Raw genomic sequence first — 20,401 nt, forward strand, 5'->3', positions numbered from 1 at the left:
ATCTTGGGGTAGCAGACATGTCTCACCAGTAAGCATGTAAAATTTTATTTAATCTCTGCTTTCAGATGGCATCAGGCCTTCTACTGCTTATGGTGTCTCTGAGTCAGTGGAGCCATGGTGTAGAGCAAGCCTCCACCCTTCAGGAGGGATCAGTGAGAGCTGATCACTTGACTGTGTGGAGACAGAAGGGACATCTAGGAATCTGACTACTTCTCCCACAGACTTTCAGCTAGTTCCAGTATTTTTGTCTCACCTACTCTCCATTTTCAGGGCTCATGGTGTCTTATATTTTAAGCATTTTCTTGGTCTATGGTGCATGGTGATTTACTTTGGTTTTCTTATGCTTTCAAATATTTAGATTTCAGGTTTCTCCTGTATGTTGCCTTTCATCACTTGCCCAATTTTCCCAGATTTTTTTTTTTTTGTAGTCTCCTATCTGCTACTTTCTCTTCTCCAGTGTTTTATTTTCCTGGGCAATCCTTCCCCCCTTTTATGGACACTGTAATGAAATTTTTAAAGGGAGAGGAGGTAAAATAAACCATCACCCCAGGTTTAACTAAGACCCCTACATTACTTCATAATTAAGTTGTGAGAAATAAGCAGGTTAAAGGTTCATATCAGTGGGAACTGACATGTATCGTGTATTTAATTTGTGCCAAGACCTTGAATCCTTTTAAAACCTGAATAATTCTGTGCTAACCTTGGTATTATATATATGAGAAAACCGAAGTTCCTGAAGGTCCCAGCACTTAATAAGTGACAATGTCAGCATTTACACTATGTCTGATTTTGTCTTACTCCTTGATATCATATAGTGTAGTTGTTAGAGGCACTCTTTTATCAAGGCATCCTGCTTGGGTTTGAATCCTAGATAATCAATGCAATAGCTTAATAACTGTCTACTTAATTTGTCCTTAATTTCTGTGTATCTCATTTTCCCTGTGTGTAAAATGTTGATAATAGCAGTATTTAATCTCATGGTTGTTGAAATGTTGAATATATTCATGTATGTAAAAGGTTCTGAAAAGTACCTGACATATAGTAAGTCATAGCAGATTGTATTAGTTCCTTCTCTATCTCAAGGAAAAAAACAATATCGCTTCCTCTTATTAAGGGTCTTAAATCTATGATGAGTGATATAAAAGCCTGTTGTCTCTTTGTACTTTTGTTTTTATGAAATTTCTATGCCTAAGGATGGAACAGGGAAGAACTGTTACTAAGTGAGCTAATGAAAGAGATAGCTCTCGTGTTATGATTTTAAAAAAAAATCCTATAGATTAACCCTGGCTGGCACGGCTCAGTGGTTGGAGCACTGTTGGACTTCAGACCAAAGGGTCTTGGGTTTGATTTCTGGTCAAGGGCATGTACCTGGGTTGCAGGCTCATTCTCGGCCCTGGTTGGGGCGCGTGCAGGAGGCAACCAATAGATGTGTCTCTCTCACATCGATGTTTCTCTCTCTCTCTCTCCCCCGCCTCCCTTTCACTTTCTCTAAAAAACAATCAATGGAAAAATATCCTCAGGTGAAGATTAACAGAAACAACAACAACAAGCAAACAAACAAATCCTCTCGATTAGTTTCAGTAGTTTTCCATGCCATAGCCAGTCTATTCATTCCTACTTCAAAAACCCTTCTAATTTTTATACCCTCTACATTTAATAAAATTTCCCTAGGAAACATTCTTTCCATAACAAAGTGGCTTTAGAACCCTCGTTTTCAAAATACTGGTGCACAGCACATGAGAAGTAGTTGCTGGAACTTTCAAACTATCCCGAAACAACCTCCTTGCTTGCTTGGCTTTTATATTTTAAAATAAATCTAAACCACTCCAGGCCTGAGAGCCATCAGCCTTTGGCAAAACTTAGCTTCTTGGTTCTATGCGAAAGTGAATTATTTTTTAAACATTCTGACAACTGGGATATAAATCATTTTGTTTACATAAGTGACCTCATGAATATTCTTTTTCAAGCTTTGTGTATTAGACAGATAAAGATATTAAAGGTATTGCATATTCAAACTTTCTAATCATTAAAACTGGAAGGAGAGAGAGGCTGCAGATTCATGCTCTGTACATGTGTTTTAAAGTTAAGGAGGAAAAGACATGAGAAAATACTTTACAGGCTTTGCTGAAACCAAAGCATTTGGAGCACAACTTAATACATTTGCCAAATCCTAAATACAGCTGGGTTCTCCCACAGTTTTTTAATTGGGAACAGATTTTTGTGCTAATTCTGTAAAGTGAAGGGAACCTAACAACAGTATTTCCTTCCTAAAAGTAGGGAATACTTCTCATATTGACAATCACTTAGCAAAATTTTTGTTACGATTCAAATAATATCTGACATAAATTTCTAATACTTTTCAATATAATTATTGATCTGTATAGTTTGGTTAATAGATTTTTAGTTTATGATTAAATAAATAGTAAATAAAATTAATAATCAAGCTTACTGGGTATTTTGTGTTTAGAAAATATAAAGGTAGAATTTATATAAAGAGTGAAAAATATGGAAATGTGCATATTAGAAAATATAAGTTCACATTCTGTTGATTATATCCTGAAACACACATATACTTGTGTGTGTGTGTGTGTGTGTGTGTAGTTTCTGACTTACCAAATGTATAATTTAATATTAGTATAATGGAAATACAATTCTTCAAAATGTGTCTGTTTTGAATACCTACATATGCTTACTTTAAGGCTCAAAGTATTTTGTTCTTAATAAGAACTAACAATGTAGAAGAATTAATTGCAAACCTTTATAAACAAAGCATTAAGACATTTTTAAGAGTAAGTATTTCAGATTGCCATATAATCGACATTAGGTATTAGAAAAAGGGATTCAGCACCTTGTTTTTAAATACAGCTCTTTTGATAAAATTTTAGAAATACTTGTGCATTCATTGAATAGTTTTTAGTCTGCATTTATAATGTGCCTTTATAGCAAAAAACACTTCTGTATAAAAATAATCTCTCATAATATTAGTTTTCATTAAAGACTGTCCTAGCAATGTACTATGAGATGATCCCTTTCCCACTATTATGCAGAGCAGCTAAATGAAGTGTCCATGTATCAGTCTATTCCTGGGATCTTTATCTTTTCCCTAAACTAATACCACACTATCTTAATATTACTATATTTAATTTATGACAAGTTTTAGTACCAGTTGAGCAAGCTTTCTCATGTTTCATTCACATACAAGAATGCTTAACTATTCATGGTCTTTTAAATTTCTATTTACATTTTAAAATCAGCTGTATAGTTGAGAATTCTATTGTGATGTTGGTTGGTAATATATTGAATCTACTGGCATACCTCAGAAATATTGCAAGTTTGGTTCCCTATCACCACAATAAAGCAAGCTTGTAGATTGGTTTGTGAAGAATTGACATATTTATAATATTGAGTCATCTAATCCATGTCTATGATTTGTCTCTCCATTTGGAGAGTTAATCTTCAGAATTTAATTTAGTATAGGTGTATTGGTTGTCAAGTCTCTTGGTTTTTATTTGAATAGCCTTTTTACACCTTCATTCTTTAAAGATTTTCCTTACATATAAAAACATCAGTTGAAACTTCTTTTATTTCAATACGTTGAAGAAACGATTCTGTTTCTTGGCTTTCAGTTGAGAAGTGAGCCATTAATCCTTGGAAAGTAAAGATTATCTCTCCTCTCTCAGATGTCTTCTTTGTCTGTGGTTTTCTGAGTTTCACTATGATGTGTCTGCTTTTCTATCCTGCTTGAGTTTCATTACATTTTTAAATGTGTGGACTGACATCTTTTTCAATTCTGAAAATTCTCAGTTTTTTCAAATATTGCTTAGGACCCATTTTCTTTGTCTCCTTCTGAGACTTCAATTAAATGTATGTTAGATTTTCTTACTATATCCTTAAGAATCATAGTTTCTCCCATATTTAATCTTTGATTTTTCTGTGCTTTATTCTAAATGGTTTCTTCTTATCTACCTCCAGTTCACAGTTTCTTAATTGGAATTAATTTACTTTTTAGTCTATTAAATGTCTTATTTTGGCTATTATACTTTTCAGTTCTACACGTTCTATTTGGTTCTTTCTCAAATAAATCATATCACTTGAAAATACTCTGTTGCGTTTTTCTAGCTTGGTTTTTATCTTCTTAAAACTTCTAAACATGGTTATTTTACAATTAGAGTTCGATAATTCCAATATGTAAAGTCTGTATGAGTCTGTTTCTGTTGGGTTTTGTAAATAGTGTCTGTCTTTTGGGTACCTAGTTATTAGTGTACACTAGACATTGTATTTGAAAAAGAACATTGTAGAGAAGTTTTAGAGCCCAGGATAGTATTACTTTCCTACATAGAAAATTTGGTTTTACTTTTACTACCAAAATGTCTAAAAAGGTACTAGAAATCCTAGATTGCTTTAATCCAGTTTCAAGGCTTAACATTTCCTGGGTTTTGATAATGCACAGCTGAGTTGTAGGTCTATGCAATGGCTGGTTTCTTTCTGATTCACCAGTACTCCTGGGGAGCAGTCCTTTAGGGTTGTAATCTGAGGTAGGGTACTTCCAAGCCAAATACAGGAGCCCCATTTATCTGCAGGGAAGATATTCCAAGACCCCCTGGAGATGCCTGAAACCATGGATAGTACAGTACTCTATATATACTATGTTTTTTCCTATATATACATTCCTTTTCACTTGATTCTCTTTAGCTTATCTGAATTGTCAGCATCACTACTCTTGTGCTTTGGGACCATTTTTAAGTAAAACAATGGTTACTTGAATACAAACACTGTGATACTGCGGCAGTCATCTCATAACTGAGACCGCTTCCAAGTGACTAATGGGAGGGTCATCTACAGTGTGGATGCGGAAGGGGTGATTCACATTCCAGGTGGGGCACAGCGGGATGGCATGAGATTTCATGCTACTCAGAAACGTGCATAATTTAAAACATAAATTATTTATTTCTGGAATTTTTTATTTAATAGTTTTGGACCACAGTTGACCACAGGTAACTGAAATCTCAGAAGGAAAAACTGCAGATAAAGGGAGACTAGTGTATGGGCCAACCTTTTAGGCCCTTGAACTCCAGGTTTTGTAGTTTGATCCCTGCAAGAGTAAGTAGCAGCAGTGGAAAAGCAGCCTTGAGTGCTGGGTTTGGTTTTATGAGTTCCCATCCTCTCCTGGGTCCCAGCCTAGAAATTCTTCATGAATTTATAGGTTGATACATTAAAGAAGATTTTTAAAAACATATCTCATCTAGCTATTTTAATTGTTTTCAACAGGAGGACAGGTCCAAAGTAACTAGTCCATCTTCAACAGAAGCAGAGCTTCCTGATATTGTCTAGTTTCAGTGTAATTTTACATGTACAAGAGTGGCCACTGGAGCAAAAAGGACAGGGAGCATTACCAGTCTCCTTAGTCCCCATACACAGCAGGGGATAGGCCTAGTCCCACTAATTATAATGAATTCACAAAAGATATTAACTTACAAAATCCATTCGCTTAAGATCCAGCGAAGCTGTTGAATGAATTAGTATTCTGCACACAAGTAAAAGAGAATTTTATGTTATCGCTCCCAGAAAAATATTTAGAGTTTTTGTTGTTGTTTGTCTTGCTTCATGCTTACCTTAAAGGTAGATAATTTTTTATGAGGAAATGCATTTGGGTTTGTCAGTTACATTATTGGAGAGACTGTTTAGCAATTTTAAGTTTATGAGGAAATGGGAGAGTAACTGGTGAAAATGCCTTTGGCAGCAAGGTATGCATAGTGGTGATTAGCTAAAAGCAATATTCTAAATTACCAAAAACTAAATTACTAAATATTAACTCACTAATATATGAAAATCATCAGATATACAGGATGGGGCAAAAGTAGGTTTACAGTGGTTTGTATGGAAAATAATACAATAATTAATAAATAATAATACAAGAATAAACTGTGTTTCCCAGACTCACAACAGTAAACCTACTTTCCCCCCACCCTGAACAGAGTTTTTTATATTGTCAGTGGTTTAAAATTACAAAGAAAAGTAATAATGATATAGCATGTCCTCAGGTAACGAGAAAGTTCAATGAAGCAAAACATCAAATTATTGCTGATAAACTTTACTATATGTCTCAGTCATACTTCTTTGCTCCTTCTAAGTTATTAAACTTCCTGAAAGGAAATTTTAATTTTTTTCCCCTCTTAGGACAGTCCTGTTTTATTTTATATCTGTTTTTTTGTGTGGGATTTTGTTTTTTGTGTGTGTTTTTTTTACCACACCATCATTGTAAAAGTGGCCTGGCAGGAGCCAAGGTTCATGGAGTGAAAAATGGTCCTTGAACCTATTCAATACTGTAACATCAAATCTTTTAAATCACTTTTTTTTATATGATATTTGTTTTCTATTCAGCAAATAACCATACTTTTTACTAGTCTGCCTGTTGAAACAGTAAACAGATATCCATTTAAGACATTCATTCCTCAGCGGAATAATGCATTTGATATCATTTGATATGAAATAAGACATATCGAAACACTTGGGTTCATGTATCAGAGCTGCAGTCACTTTTTCTCTGTCAGTATCACCTCAAATGCAAAGAAGAATGCTGATGCGTGGAATGATTTGTGCAAATTATGCATGGACATTTTGGGGAGATTTCCTGAAATTTCTGTTTAATGAGTGACATAAATGTAGCACATGAGATCAATTTAATGTCTAAGGTTAATTCTTTACCATCAGTTACTTTCTATGAATTGTTTCATCATTTTCTGCCTTTCTTAATGGTCATAGTATAACTCTGTAGGTAATAAGGTTGCATCTGTAATTTAACCATTCATGAAACTTCTGGGAGTATATTTTATGTCTCGTTCACATGGCATGGCACCATTTTAAATTTGATTTTGGAGTGCTCTAACCAAATCTTTGAGAATTGTAACTCAAGGTAAAACCTGCTAGCAGTGAGCCCTTCATATAGCCCAAGGGTTGGTTTGGTTCTGATTAGTTTTACTAGACTTCATTTGGTTTCAATTAAACCTTGAGACAAGCTAGTGACTTTCATGAAAAATGTGGGTTTCTCAAGTTAGAAAATAATTCTTTTGTGTGGAAAAGTGCAATGTTCTCTTCACTAGAACAAATATCTACTCAAAAACAATTTTAGAATATTTCATAATCAGGATGCATAGAGTGAGATATTTGATATTCGATATATTGAACTGTTTCACGTTACGTTTTTTAAATATCGTTTCTCTTACACACTTAGATGACAAAATGACAATCACTCCATATGCTTCCAAAGAAGTAGCAAAATATATTTAATTACCTAACTGTAACAACCTTTTATATTTAGCTGCATACGTGGAAAGCAATTTGATTTAAAAATAAGTGCCTATTCTAGTGAGTTTAGGGACTATTTTAATTCATGTTCTCTCTAAAAGACTTCATTTCAATATTACATGACCATAGATTATGTTGAAATGAGAACATTTTCCTAAGCTTTAAATCCTCTACTACTTAGAAAATAATCTGCCAGTGTTATATCTCTTGATATTAGTTTAAAAGAATGCATATTATTCATTTGAGAAGAGAGAGGAGCAGCATATCACACAGCCCTCCCTGAGGTTATCACTATAGTATGAGCATTAAAAAAAATATATGGTCCTTTGTTCTTAGAACAACACTTCAGGTATAAGTTCTTTTATGTTTTCCACATATTTATTTCATCTTGGACAAAGTCCTTTGGCCTCCTAAAATTTTATTTAAAAAAATTGTACATTGAGCCATAAAGAGAAATACGAAACAAACTCAAAAGTGCTCTTAGTGATAAAAAATGTAATTTAAAAAAATTCATGATTCCCTTGCCTCAAATAATATTGTTTTTACTCCAGAGGCATCACCCAATGTGCCATCTGTTTAAGATTATGCCAAAAATATTGCAGTTATAAATATAAGACACATGTACAAAACTCAGACATAAGTTAAAGACATTACAAAAATATTCTTTTATATTCTCAGCATCAAATGAAGAAATTAATAAATACGTGGATATCATTTATAAACAATATACCTGCAGAATTTAGAATTGGCAAATACATGTGTTTTAAAAATGTAGGAGAACTGAACATTTAGTACCCTGAAACCAAGAGCAGATCAGTATCACCTCTTGAATAAGTGTCTTCCAATAATGTGATTCTAACACAGCAAATATTTCAAATTTTTTAGTTTTTTTTAAAAGTTGAACTCTTGAAGTGTTGCATTCCAAGATTTAAATATCAACAGTCTTCTCAAATATTTTTGTTGAGAGATGTTTATTAATACCTTGTGTGTTGACATAAGTTAAAATTAATGACATCTGGCATGCATGTGAATAAAGTCTTCACATATTTCATTATATTTAAATAAATGAAATGGGGAGGAAAAAGCACTTACTTCCCATTTAGACTGCCCAGATTTGGTGTTAGTTTCTGCCATGAGTTTACACTGCATTTTGGGGTGCTTCTCTTTTCTGGGCTTTACTTTTCTCAAATGAAGAAAACTAGACACTCAATGGATTTTTCCACCTTGAATATTCTATTAATGTAGTTATTTTGGCTAGCCTATAATTATACATGTTTTATATTTATAGTTATGATATCATATCAATTTTGTAATCTTTTGACCTTGTGACTTTTAAATTTATCTGGAAGGAAGTAAAACTAATTATACCGGCAACCATGTTTATTTAATATTTTACTACTACTTCTAAATGAATAGATGTCATACTTTCCTACAGACCAAGAAAGATCTACTTATTTGTCCATTAAAGTGTATTGAGAACCTCTTGTTTCTATTTTCTAAAAACTGGTTAAGACCTCAGGATCTTAGGGATAAGGAATTTAAAGATGAATGAGGCATGGACTTTGACATTAAATTTCATCTTGTTAGATGGAAAAGCTAGTAAACAAATATACAAAGTGCAGTGCAATAAAAGGTTTGTCAGTCACATTTTTGTGACCAGCAAGTTCTAATTTTACTGATATGGAATTAACCTCAGATTAGTAAAAGTAAATGCTGGTACTTCTTTCGAAGCATAAAAATGGGAACAATTTATTCAGAAAATGAGTATGTATTACAGATGTCAGTATGTCCATTAAAGAGAGATTAATAGAATAATTTTTTTCACATATAGAGAAACAAAGGTTGAATATGAAAAGCTCATGTTGTATTGAATTTCCTTGTCTTGGAGGAAAAGAAAGGAAGTTACCAACATTTTTATTAGAGTGTCAAAGGTGCATCTCATGAACTACTTGCATTCTGCCTTCAAGAGTGGCAATGATCATCAAGATAAAGAAAATATACTAGTATCTACGGAAAATACAAAGTGTTGATGGCACTCAACATAGGTATGCACTGGACCACTAACAGTCCTGACTAAATTGATGAAAGGATGCGGGAACCTCCATTTTCTAAAGGTGGAAAGATTCTCCCAAAACACTGGTATAATGAAACGAAACAACTGCGTACCAGCTTACTGTTTTTCTTTATTCTTGGTTGTAGTTATATAAAAAGCCTTACCCTTAAAAAAAAGAATGAAAGGTTTAGCCAAGTCATGGGATCAACTCAGGATTTCATTATAAACCAGGTTTTGGATAACCACATTTTCTTAAAATGTCCAGTAGACTGAAGTGTTTCTCTGGCTCTGACACCAACCACTGAAGCCAAGCCAAGAACACTTGAGTGGAAGCAGGCCGGCACCAAAACACAATGGGACTTGTTCCTTCATCCTGCCTTTAAATCAAGGATCTTAAAAATCAAACATTTTCACAAACCTCTTTCAAATACCTCTGAGGAATCTCTGTACTTAGTAGCTCAGCATATTCGTCTGTCCCGATCCCATGAAGAGATTCTCAGCTCTAAGGATTTTCACTTGGAGAGGGTGGCTATCAAAGGTATAGCCCAGATTCTGCCTTTGATAAAATGTTTTTAAACAAGAACCATAGTGCAACAGCTTTTGGAAGAGAGCTTCTGGAATCATGTGAAACGGTGAAAGATAAGCTGGTTTTTGTTAATCTCACAAGAGAGCCAATTAAGGGTATATATTTCTGTATCCGTTGAAGAAGCTTAATTTTTTCCTTTAAGAAATCACGATAAAATGAGGGCTATTATAATGAAAAATAACTGTCCCTTTGCCAGCTTGGAGACATTCATCTGGTAACCCCACGTATTATCTGGAGGAAACATTGAACTGGGAGCTGACAGGCCCGAGTTGCTCCTTATATCATCTTGGTCGTGCTCAGTCGCTTCTGGCAGAGATCATTCCTGCTAATCATACATCCCACGTGCTGGCCATCCTTTCCTAGCATCCCCTGTGGTGAGGTCACAATCATGTGACAAGAAACAGAATTTAATCCCGGGGATATTTGCCACTTTCAGTCTGTGGGAGTTAAGTGAACCAGGGTAAGATTTCAATGATCTCTGTCATCTGCAAAAGCAGTAAGCAAAGAATTTCAAGTGACAAAGTTGCAAGATGAAGCAAGTAGATCTCTGAGTTGTATAAAGAAGAGGAAACACACTTGCTTGTTATGACATGAGCAAGAAGTTTTGTTGGGTTAAGTCACTCAGAATGGGGGCTGTTTGTTGCCATAAGATGGCCTGTCCTATGCTTATTAGTATCTTCCTGGGAATGATTGTAAACTGAGGGGTTTGGAGACTTCTACAGTCTGTACCAGTCTGAATTCCTGAGATTCTCTTGGGGCATGTGGCCTTTATTTTACAAGAAAAGGAACTGAAAGGTTTGAAGAAAATTGACTAAGGTCAGAAATAAGTTTGGCGCTATACTGCAAAACGTACTTTTCTGAGACCCTGTAGATTCATATTTCCCAGCTATGTTTCCCTATAACCCAGGAGATTAACTATGGAGCCATTCAAATTGGCCATTAATAAAATGCCAAATTGACTCTGTTCCCGTCTAGTAGATTTTGTTCACTTAGACATGATGTAATTCTGTAATTCAAGGTCATGACTTTCAACCCAGGGACTTATTTAGACTATAGTGTCTAGTAGTGTACACATAATACTGTGTCTATTTTCAATTGTCAAAAAGAAAAAAATCCCACCTCCCTCTTTAGTTTTAAGACAGTTACTAAAATCTTATGGTATACCACAAAACTGTTTTCACATCACCTGAATTTAGAAACTTAAAGCATTTAAAACTATCTCATAGTTTCTTGTCTTCTGTAGCCAGAGGCTTGGCTATAGTCACAATGATCAAATGTCAAAACATAAAATGTAATACACATATACAAATGCTAATAAGGATTAAATTAGTAAATGTTTCTAAAGTGCTTAGAACAGAACCCAGCAAAGAATTAACAATGCACATGTGGCCTGGCCAGCGTGGCTCAGCGGTTGAGCATCGACCAACGATCCAAGAGATCTCAGTTGGATTCCCGGTCAGGGCACATGCCTGGGTTGCGGGCTCGATCCCCAGTAGGGGGCGTGCAGGAGGCAGCTGATCAATGATTTTCTCATCATTGATGTTTCTGTCTCTCTCCCCCTCTCCGAGACTTCCTCTCTCTGAAATCAATAAAAATATATTTAAAAAAAAAAAAAAAGACTGTGGACTAATGCGATTCCACTCTCATGGAACTACATTTCATATTTAAGTACTAATTCAGCTACTTAATAATCTGTGCTAAAATTTTGTCATGGGGTCACACATGTCTTTTCTCTCAATCTCAACTTTTTTTCCTAATGGCTAAGGTATCTGTATCTATCCCCTTAAGGCAGTGGTCTGAAATGTTTCTATTTTCAATTATTTGATAACCAAGCTTTCCTATCATATGCCAGAGAAGAACTCAGTTTTACAGTGTGCATTTAAACTTATTAAATGGCATTAAGAATCACTTTTTAGAGTTAGATCTTCTCATAATCAGAAGAGCTTTTCTATTTTCTTATCATAATCTCTATTGAACTTGTAAACTCATGAATCTGCTTTTTGAAAAGTGTTTGAATTCTAGTTATTTTCTCCAGGGCCTCGAGGACCTTCTCCACAATGCCTATTATATGCATAGTTTGTGTTCTGTGGACGATGGTCCTTGTGCTGGGTCTTGATTTGTTCTTCTTATTGAAGTCTTCATATTGACCCAACTTAGTGCTGCTCAAATATTGGCTTTGACCTACATCTAGACCATACTTTCTAAGTATAAACCTCCAGCCTTCTGCAAAATGTAGAACGTGGAATTTCAATGGGTAAAACTAAGGACAGATTGGCCCTCCAAAATAAAAACATCTCAAGTTGGACGTACATTGTTGGGTAAGGCATGTTAATGTGCCTCCAAATACCAGGAGTATATTTGATAAAGGGGCTCAGCTGCTGTGCTTTGGGACATCTGTAATATTTTAAACAAAAATTAAAATTAAAAAAAAAGCATGTAACTTTTGTAACTTTTCGAATAAAAAAGAATTAAGGCCCGGCCAATAAATAAATAAATAAATAAATTAATTAATTAATTAAATAAAATAAAATCTATAACTGCTTTTGTATCAGGCTTCCCACAGGCTGCTTGTAACAAATGACTGAGTGCAGAAGGAATACTAATACAGACTATTTTCAGGGAGATCTGTGGCTCACCCATCAGGCAAATTTAGCTCAAATACCCCCAACAACCCTTGGCAAACTTTTAGAACTGCACTGTTGTATAAAATACTTCAAACAACAACAACAGCGAAAATACACTTTTAACCAAATTACTTTTCTTTCCTCTCTCTCATCCAGAGTCAGACCTACCTCATATATGATGACTTCCCCATCTGACCAGTCTTCTTTACCGTTTCCCTCACAGGCATTGCCCCTGCATATGTCACCCAAACTGCTAACTTTGAGCTGGAGTCTGCTTCTAGGTACTCGGTCAAATGGCAAGCCTAAATTAGAAATATGAGTTCGCTATCACCCATTTGGAATAAGCAAATATTTTTAAAAAGGGTTGAATAGGGAGCACTGTTCACGAATCAGAAAAACATAAGCTTGGAAAAATTCACTGTCTTTGAGGAAGAAAGGTAGAATAAGAAACATCTTGTACAGGAAAAGTGAAAGTTTTCCTGAGGCTTTGCTTCTAAGAAGATTCATGGTAGAAATTGCAGGACTAGCCCCTTATAAACACTTGTAAGAAATAAAGACTCTCCCCCTTCCTTAGTCATGCAAACTGATCAAGATCCAATTGTTTAAAATTAACTAATTAACATTTGCGGAAATTCTGTTATTCCCTAGGCATTGTGAACACTGTGTAATTGAATGGAAATATCTTAATGGCATCACTTTTAGGTTCACCAATCATGTCTGTTTAGCGTGAGGAACAACAGACTTCTGTTGCATTTCCCAAATCACTGTGTCATTTCTCCTTAGTAAATGTATTTATTTTGAAAGGTCTTCTAGATAAGGAAATTATGTTTATTGTTATCCAATAGCATTACACTTTGGGGAGAAAATTCCTTTATAATGTGCCTAAACAACTTAGTAGATATAGCAAGATGTAAAATAATTTATGCTTAAATAAGTGAAAATATAACATACCAATGATATGTTTATTGTAGTTACCATGATGTTAACATATGTATTTGTGTGAATTCAAAATGGAAAGGAGGTTAATAATAATAATAAATAAACTTTATGTTATACTGGTGGGACTTAGTGATTTCCTTATTTCCCAATATTTGAAGTTTTGTCTTATAATACTATATTTTAAATACTAAACATTAAAATCTAATAAAAAATTAAATATTGGGTGACAATATCTTAAAATACATATGCATAAAAGTTTAAAATTATTTTGAAAGTATTATTTTTTAAATTTAGCCAATAAAATATTTGGCCTTAGTTGATTAATTAGTGAATAGGTAACTTGGAAATAGTAGTTATGCATTTTTTACTTCCTAATTAAGTAATATACTAACTTTTTTCCTTATTTTAGAAAGCTCTGGGGTCTCAGTAATTTTAATTTTTCTGTAACAAATTTTATTGAAAAATTAAAATTTTAAATATGCTCAATTCCACCCTGATCATTTCTCATTCTCACATTTGCCATTGGGATTAGATCTCACATTTGCCATTTCCAGATTAGATCTCATTCTAACAAAGGTTAACTGACTTGGATTATATAGGAGTGGGCAACAGTAAGTTAAATTACCAGCCATCATTACCTAAAAGATAAATCATAAGTAAGGATATTAAGTAATACAATAATAAGAAGATAATAATACAAATAAATAATGCAATAATTAATAAGTAAATAACAATACAAGAATAAACTCTCTAGTTCGTGTACTCACAACTGTAAACCTACTTTTGCCCCACCCCTATAAATTGAATCTACAGTTTCTCTTGGCTAATGTTTTAGTATAAAAATAACCAAAAGACATATTTTATACTGTTTCACACTTCATAAACCACTTTCATTACATAATCTCATTTTATCCACCCAAGGTTGTTGGAATACATGGTAGAGTTATTTCCATTTTACCAGATGAGTACACACAATTAATGTGCAGTAGAACCAGGTTTCAATCTTGATCTGACTCCAGGTAAATAAAAATCAATGGCAATCAAAATGTAAAAGAAAATTAATATAAGAATGTATAGTAGGAATAAGCACACTGGAGAGGGTAAAATTTAACTCAGAGCTATAATCATTAACTTGTGCAATCTTGAGGGCCGTGTACTAATTAAACGATGCTCAATTTTTTTATATTGAACTTTCAAAAGTTTAAAGAATATTACAATAGTAAGGTCAGTATAAAAATGGAAATCTTAGCCATAATTCCATGAGGCTAAAACAAATATGCTCAGTTTTATGTATTTACTTCTTGTGGTTTTCCTTTAAGCAGTGATGAAAGACATAATACTTTAATGACAAAACTTCATCCCTTTGGGAGGAGTGTGAGTTAAATGAGATGCCTAGGTCCCAAAGTACAAAGGATCAATGCCTTTGTCTTGTGGGCAAGATAGTTTCAGGGAGTGGGTCTCCCTCCTCAGCATAACCCCTCCCAACTCTAGTATAGATTTTGGAGACAAAACAGCAGTTCCTGCATAACAGTAACTTTGAGGAGAGTAAATATTTGCTTCAAATGTTTCATAGATTTGTGAACTAGAAAATTAAAGCCGAAGAAATCCAGTCACTGGAAATTCTCTATTATAGGAAATGCAGATCAAATAAGTGTACTTAAAGGAAACATGAAATTTTATACTTTGCTATTTACTTACATTGTATCACTTATAAATTGTGAAAATTGTCTTTATCAAGTGGTCTGATAAAGATTCAATTCTTTGTTAGATTAGCTTTTTAAAAATTGTCATCTGGGGAAAAAAATTGTCATCTGGTTTTAAGCCATTTAACTTTTCAATGCGCAGGGAATTTATTTTGGTGAAGATTATGAGTAGCAGGATTCAACAGAGTGTTACCATTTGCTAAAGCATCTGAATTTATTAAATAATCCTTTCTATTTCTTTGTCACATTATTTTAATTAAGTATTGTATTTCCATAAATGCCTAGAGCCAAACTATTTTAATTCAATGATCTATGACTTCAGTCTTGTGCCAGGACCACACTTTTGAAAGAAATCTCACATGGACCCACCCACCACTCTATCATTGAAATTGCCTCCCTATGTGCCTTTGATCTCTCCTTGTGTTGATATAGATACAATGTGCTTTGATCAAAGACCACCCTTATACTTGTGCATGAAGTCTATTCATCTCATGAATTGAAGGACAATGTTTGCCCAATTGTCCCATCCTTCTGCTTCATCATTAATTTTCTCCTCCCTGCTTGGATCATGTCCAAGAGCATAGAGCTATTCTGTAATTTATTCAATCTTCTAAAAGTAAGTAACTCCTTGATCTCACATAGCCATGTAGCTATACCACTTTCCAGGTATCCTTTAAGACAAGACTACTCAAGTGTTTTCCACACTCTCTACCTTCAATTCCTGTTTCCCATTTGCCCCAGAATTCATTCCTAGCAGGGTTTTGTCTTCAATATTCTACTGAAATGCTCTGGTCAGAATTCACCAGTAACCTCCACATTGCTAAACACAATGGTCAGTTCTTATCCTGCTAAAGCAGGATTTGATACAGTAAATCAATTCCTCATTCTTGAATCATTTTTTCACTTGACTTCTGAAAGTCAACTATCTCATGTTTATCTTCCACCTCACCAGCCATTACTTCAAAACTTCATTATATCTCACAATTTTGGGGACTTGGACTTTGGGCTAGGGTGATTTATGTACTTCATGTGGAATTGATGAGAGTCACTTGGTGCTATTCAGCCAGTGGCTGATCTTGTCTTAAAATTTTCAAGGCGATTTCACTCGTGTGACTGATGCCTTGGTGAGAACAGTTGAAAGGCAGAGCTCAGCAGGGTTCCTCTCCCTATTAATTTCTCCCAGTGGTCTCTCCACCAGGGTAATTAGACTTCATTCTTGGAGGTTCAGAGTCCAAGAGATCAAGATAGAAGAGGCCATCCCTTTGCACCCTAAGCCTGGAACTGCCAAAATGTCACTTCTGTTATGTACTTTATTGGTCAAACAGGTACAAATTTAATGGGAAAGGGAATGGACCATCACTACTGGGAAGATTACTAAAGAATTTGATGCCATCTTTAAACTTTCACAACTTTTCAAACCTTGACCTCTTAAAGAATTAACACCAATCCTTATGAAACTCTTCTAAAATATTGAAAAGGAAGAAACACTCCCAAACTTACTTTATGAGGACAGTATTACATTGATACCAAAACCAGAAAAGGACACTACAAGAAAACTACAGGCAAATATCCCTGATGAATATAGGTGAAAATATTAGTAAACCAAATTCAACAGTACATTAAAAGAATCACACACTATGAACAAATGGAACTTATTCCAAGGTTGCAAGGATGGTTCAACATCTGCAAATCAGTGTGATAGACCACATTAGCAAAAGAGAAGATAAAAACTGTATGATCATTTCAATAGATGCAAAAAAATGTATTTGACAAAAATTCAACATCCTTTTATAATAAAAATTTTCAACTAATTGGGTATAGAAAAAACATACCTCAACGTAATAAAGGCCTTATATGACAAGCCCACAGCTAACAACATACTCAATGGTGAAAGATTGAAAGCTCTTTCTCCATGATCAGGAAGAAGACAAATGTGATTATTTCTATTCAATATAATACAGGAAGTCCTAGTCAGAACAATCAGGCAAGAAAAAGAAATAAGCATTCAAATCAGAAAGAAAGAAGTAATATTGTCTCTGTTTGTAGATTTCATGATCTTATATATGGAAAATCCTAAAGACTCTACCACAAATATTAGAACTATCTGAAAGGTAAATAAATAAAACAAACCCACCTGGCCAGGCATGGCTCAGTGGTTGAGCATTTACCTAGGATCCAAGAGATCACAGTTTGATTCCCGGTCAGGGTCCACGCCCCGGTTGCGGACTCAATCCCCAGTTGGGGGAGGCTGGTCAATGACTCTCTCTCATCATTGATGTTTCTATCTCTCTTTCTTTTCCCCTCCCTTCCTCTCTCTGAAATCAATAAAGATATATATTTAAAAATAAGTAAATAAGTAAATAAAGTGAACCCATTCACAATACATCAAAAACAACAAAATATGAAGAGGTGAAAGATCTGTTACTGAAAACTGTAAGATATTAATGAATGAAATTGAAGAAGATACATAAATGGAAAGATATCTTACATTCATGGATTAAAATCATTAATAATAAAATGACTGTATTACACAAATCAATCTATAGATTCAATGCAATCCCTTTCAAAATTCCAATGGCATTTTTCACTGAAATAGGAAAAAAAAAATCCTCAGATTTGTATGACACCACGAAAGATTCTGAATAGCCAAAGCAACTTTGCAAAAGAGCAAAGCTGGAGGTGTCATGCTTCCCAATTTCAAAACATATAATATGCTGTAAAGCTATAGTAATAAAAACAATATGGTGCTGGTGTCAAAACTGACACCAATGAAACACATTCAAAAGCCCAGAATAAATTCATACATATGCAGTCATTTTAACTCATAATGGAAGAAAGATTTAAATGTAAGTCCTGAAATAGTAAAACAGAGAAAAATATTCTTGGCATTGATCATGGCAATGATTTTTTGGATATAATACCAAAAGCACAAGCAAAAAAAAGCAGAAATAAATAAATAGGAAAACATAAAACTAAAAAGCTTCTACACAGCAAAATAAAAAGGCAACTTATGGGATGGGAAAAAATAATTACAAATCATGTATCTGAAAAGGACTAAATATTCAAAATATATAAGGAACTTATGCAACTCAATAACATAAAATTTAAAAAACTCATTTAAAAATGGACAGAGGACCCGAATAGAATTTTTTTCCCTCAAAGAAGATACACAAATGACTCTAATGTCTCCATGGATGTTTTGGACAGTACCAAATTTAAGGGAACTTTTGGCCTTGTCCAAATTTCTCTGTGGACATTTTTGATAGGACCACATATCCAGCAAGGGTCGAGAAATTAAAAGTACACATGACAACTCAAGGCTTTGAGGAATGTTACTGCGTTTTTCTGTGGCAACAAGAAATAGTACTACCTGAGCAAGAAGGGTCAACTCTCAAATCAGAATTTATGGATTAGTTCAACTGGTTTATTCACTAGGGAAAAAATATTTATAGATTAGCTTCTGAAGTTAAATGTAGGTCTTCCATTGGTTCTCTTAAAGTTCATATTATTTATTCATAATTTTGATATTAGTATCTGGATTTTTCTTATCTTGGCTCAACAACAAAAACAGAATTATTATTTTTAAATATTTTAATCTTGACATCAAAAATTTAAAACACACGTGAAAATATTCTTTTAGTTAACAGTACAATTATTTTCATTGAAATGTATTTCCTAGGCAAGTATATTCTGTAGAGAACCCTCACATTTCAAAGGGCACCTTTAGAAAAATCACAATATATCACCTTTAATGCACAGTTATGAGGATACAATCGTTACTTGGAGGGTTAATGCTAAGACTTAATACCAGTAAAACACATTTTAGGAGATGTTAAGCAGAAATGTTGCAAAAGAAATAGTCCTTCTGTTTTTTGTGTTTTTTTTTTTTTTAAAAAAGCTCTTGTAATTACTTAGTCCAAACAAGGAAGCAGGCCTACATTTGAATTCATGGCATATTGCTATAATATGCTATTAGCCTAATCCTTTATTTTCTTGTCAATTAAAGACTTATCTTTATTCACTGATTCACTTATCAGTAATTCACTGGCTATTTTAAAGCTGGTTGTTAAAAATCCCTTTGTTTATGGCATTAAGGCACCATTCATTTTGTGAACTTTATAAAACCAACCTCTGCCAATTTTGTCTTTGAGAAGCGCTCTAAAGATGTGTTCCCACAGTAATTACTTATTCCAGAGATGTTCATTAAAGAATGAAGAAGCAAGTGTTTGAAACAATCGTACCCCACGAAAGCCAGCTTTCCTAAGCACCTTCCCAGCATCTACAGAACTTGCGTACATTTTTTAAAAAATCACTGGAAAATGTTATACAAAATTTATACTTTTGTGTGCCATTACCTATAGTTATACTGAAGCTATATGGTATTATTTTTACATAAGTATATTTAAATGAGAAATGTGGCAAAAGGTTGGGGGAGGGCTGGGGTGCTTTAGAAAGTGGGCCCAGCTGCCCATCGTATACCTGCTGTGACTAGCATGGGTCAGTCTAGTGTCTCTGCTCTCTAGCGCCTACTTCCCAGCCACCAGCACGTGCAGAGAAAGGAGGGAAGTTTCAGGGAAGCCAGCCAAATCTTAATGGGGAAAACATAATGAAAAGGATGGCTTTGGAGCTGCGTATCGCGTTTAGAGTTGATTTGATGTAGGAGAGTAGTGAGGAGAGTCCCGGTGTTGTGTTTGTGCCATCAGAGCCCGAGTGCTAGAATGCGCTTGGGTTGCATAGTTTTCCTACAGCCTCCCACAGAGACTTAATGGGCAAAGGGAATATTCAGAGCAAGCAAGCGGAGGGAGGGAGAGATTCTGTGTCCCAGCCTGCAGTGACAAGTCCGAATTGATAAACCCCTTACATAAATGAAGTTTTCTTTATTTTCTATTACAGAAGAAAATACAACAGGCTAAGGAAGGTAATCAGAGAACATGGAATTGGGGGTGCATGTTTCATAAGCTTCTAGGCGCTAAACAAAGTAGGTACCAATCATTTGTAATGAGCCCATTCTTTGAATGCTAATAACACCGGCAGATCTGTTTTCTAAGCTCTTGGAAACAGTTTTCTGTTTTATGGCCCCCAGACTTGAGATCTTTTGTCCACAGTATTTTTTTTCTCTCTTGGTTAACTCTTATTAATCAGAATTTCAAGTAAAAAAGTAGCTAACTTTCATCAAAATAAATGCATTTGG

This window comes from Miniopterus natalensis, chromosome 6 (genome assembly GCF_054644295.1).
Source record: "Miniopterus natalensis isolate mMinNat1 chromosome 6, mMinNat1.hap1, whole genome shotgun sequence".
Lineage (NCBI taxonomy): Eukaryota > Metazoa > Chordata > Mammalia > Chiroptera > Miniopteridae > Miniopterus > Miniopterus natalensis.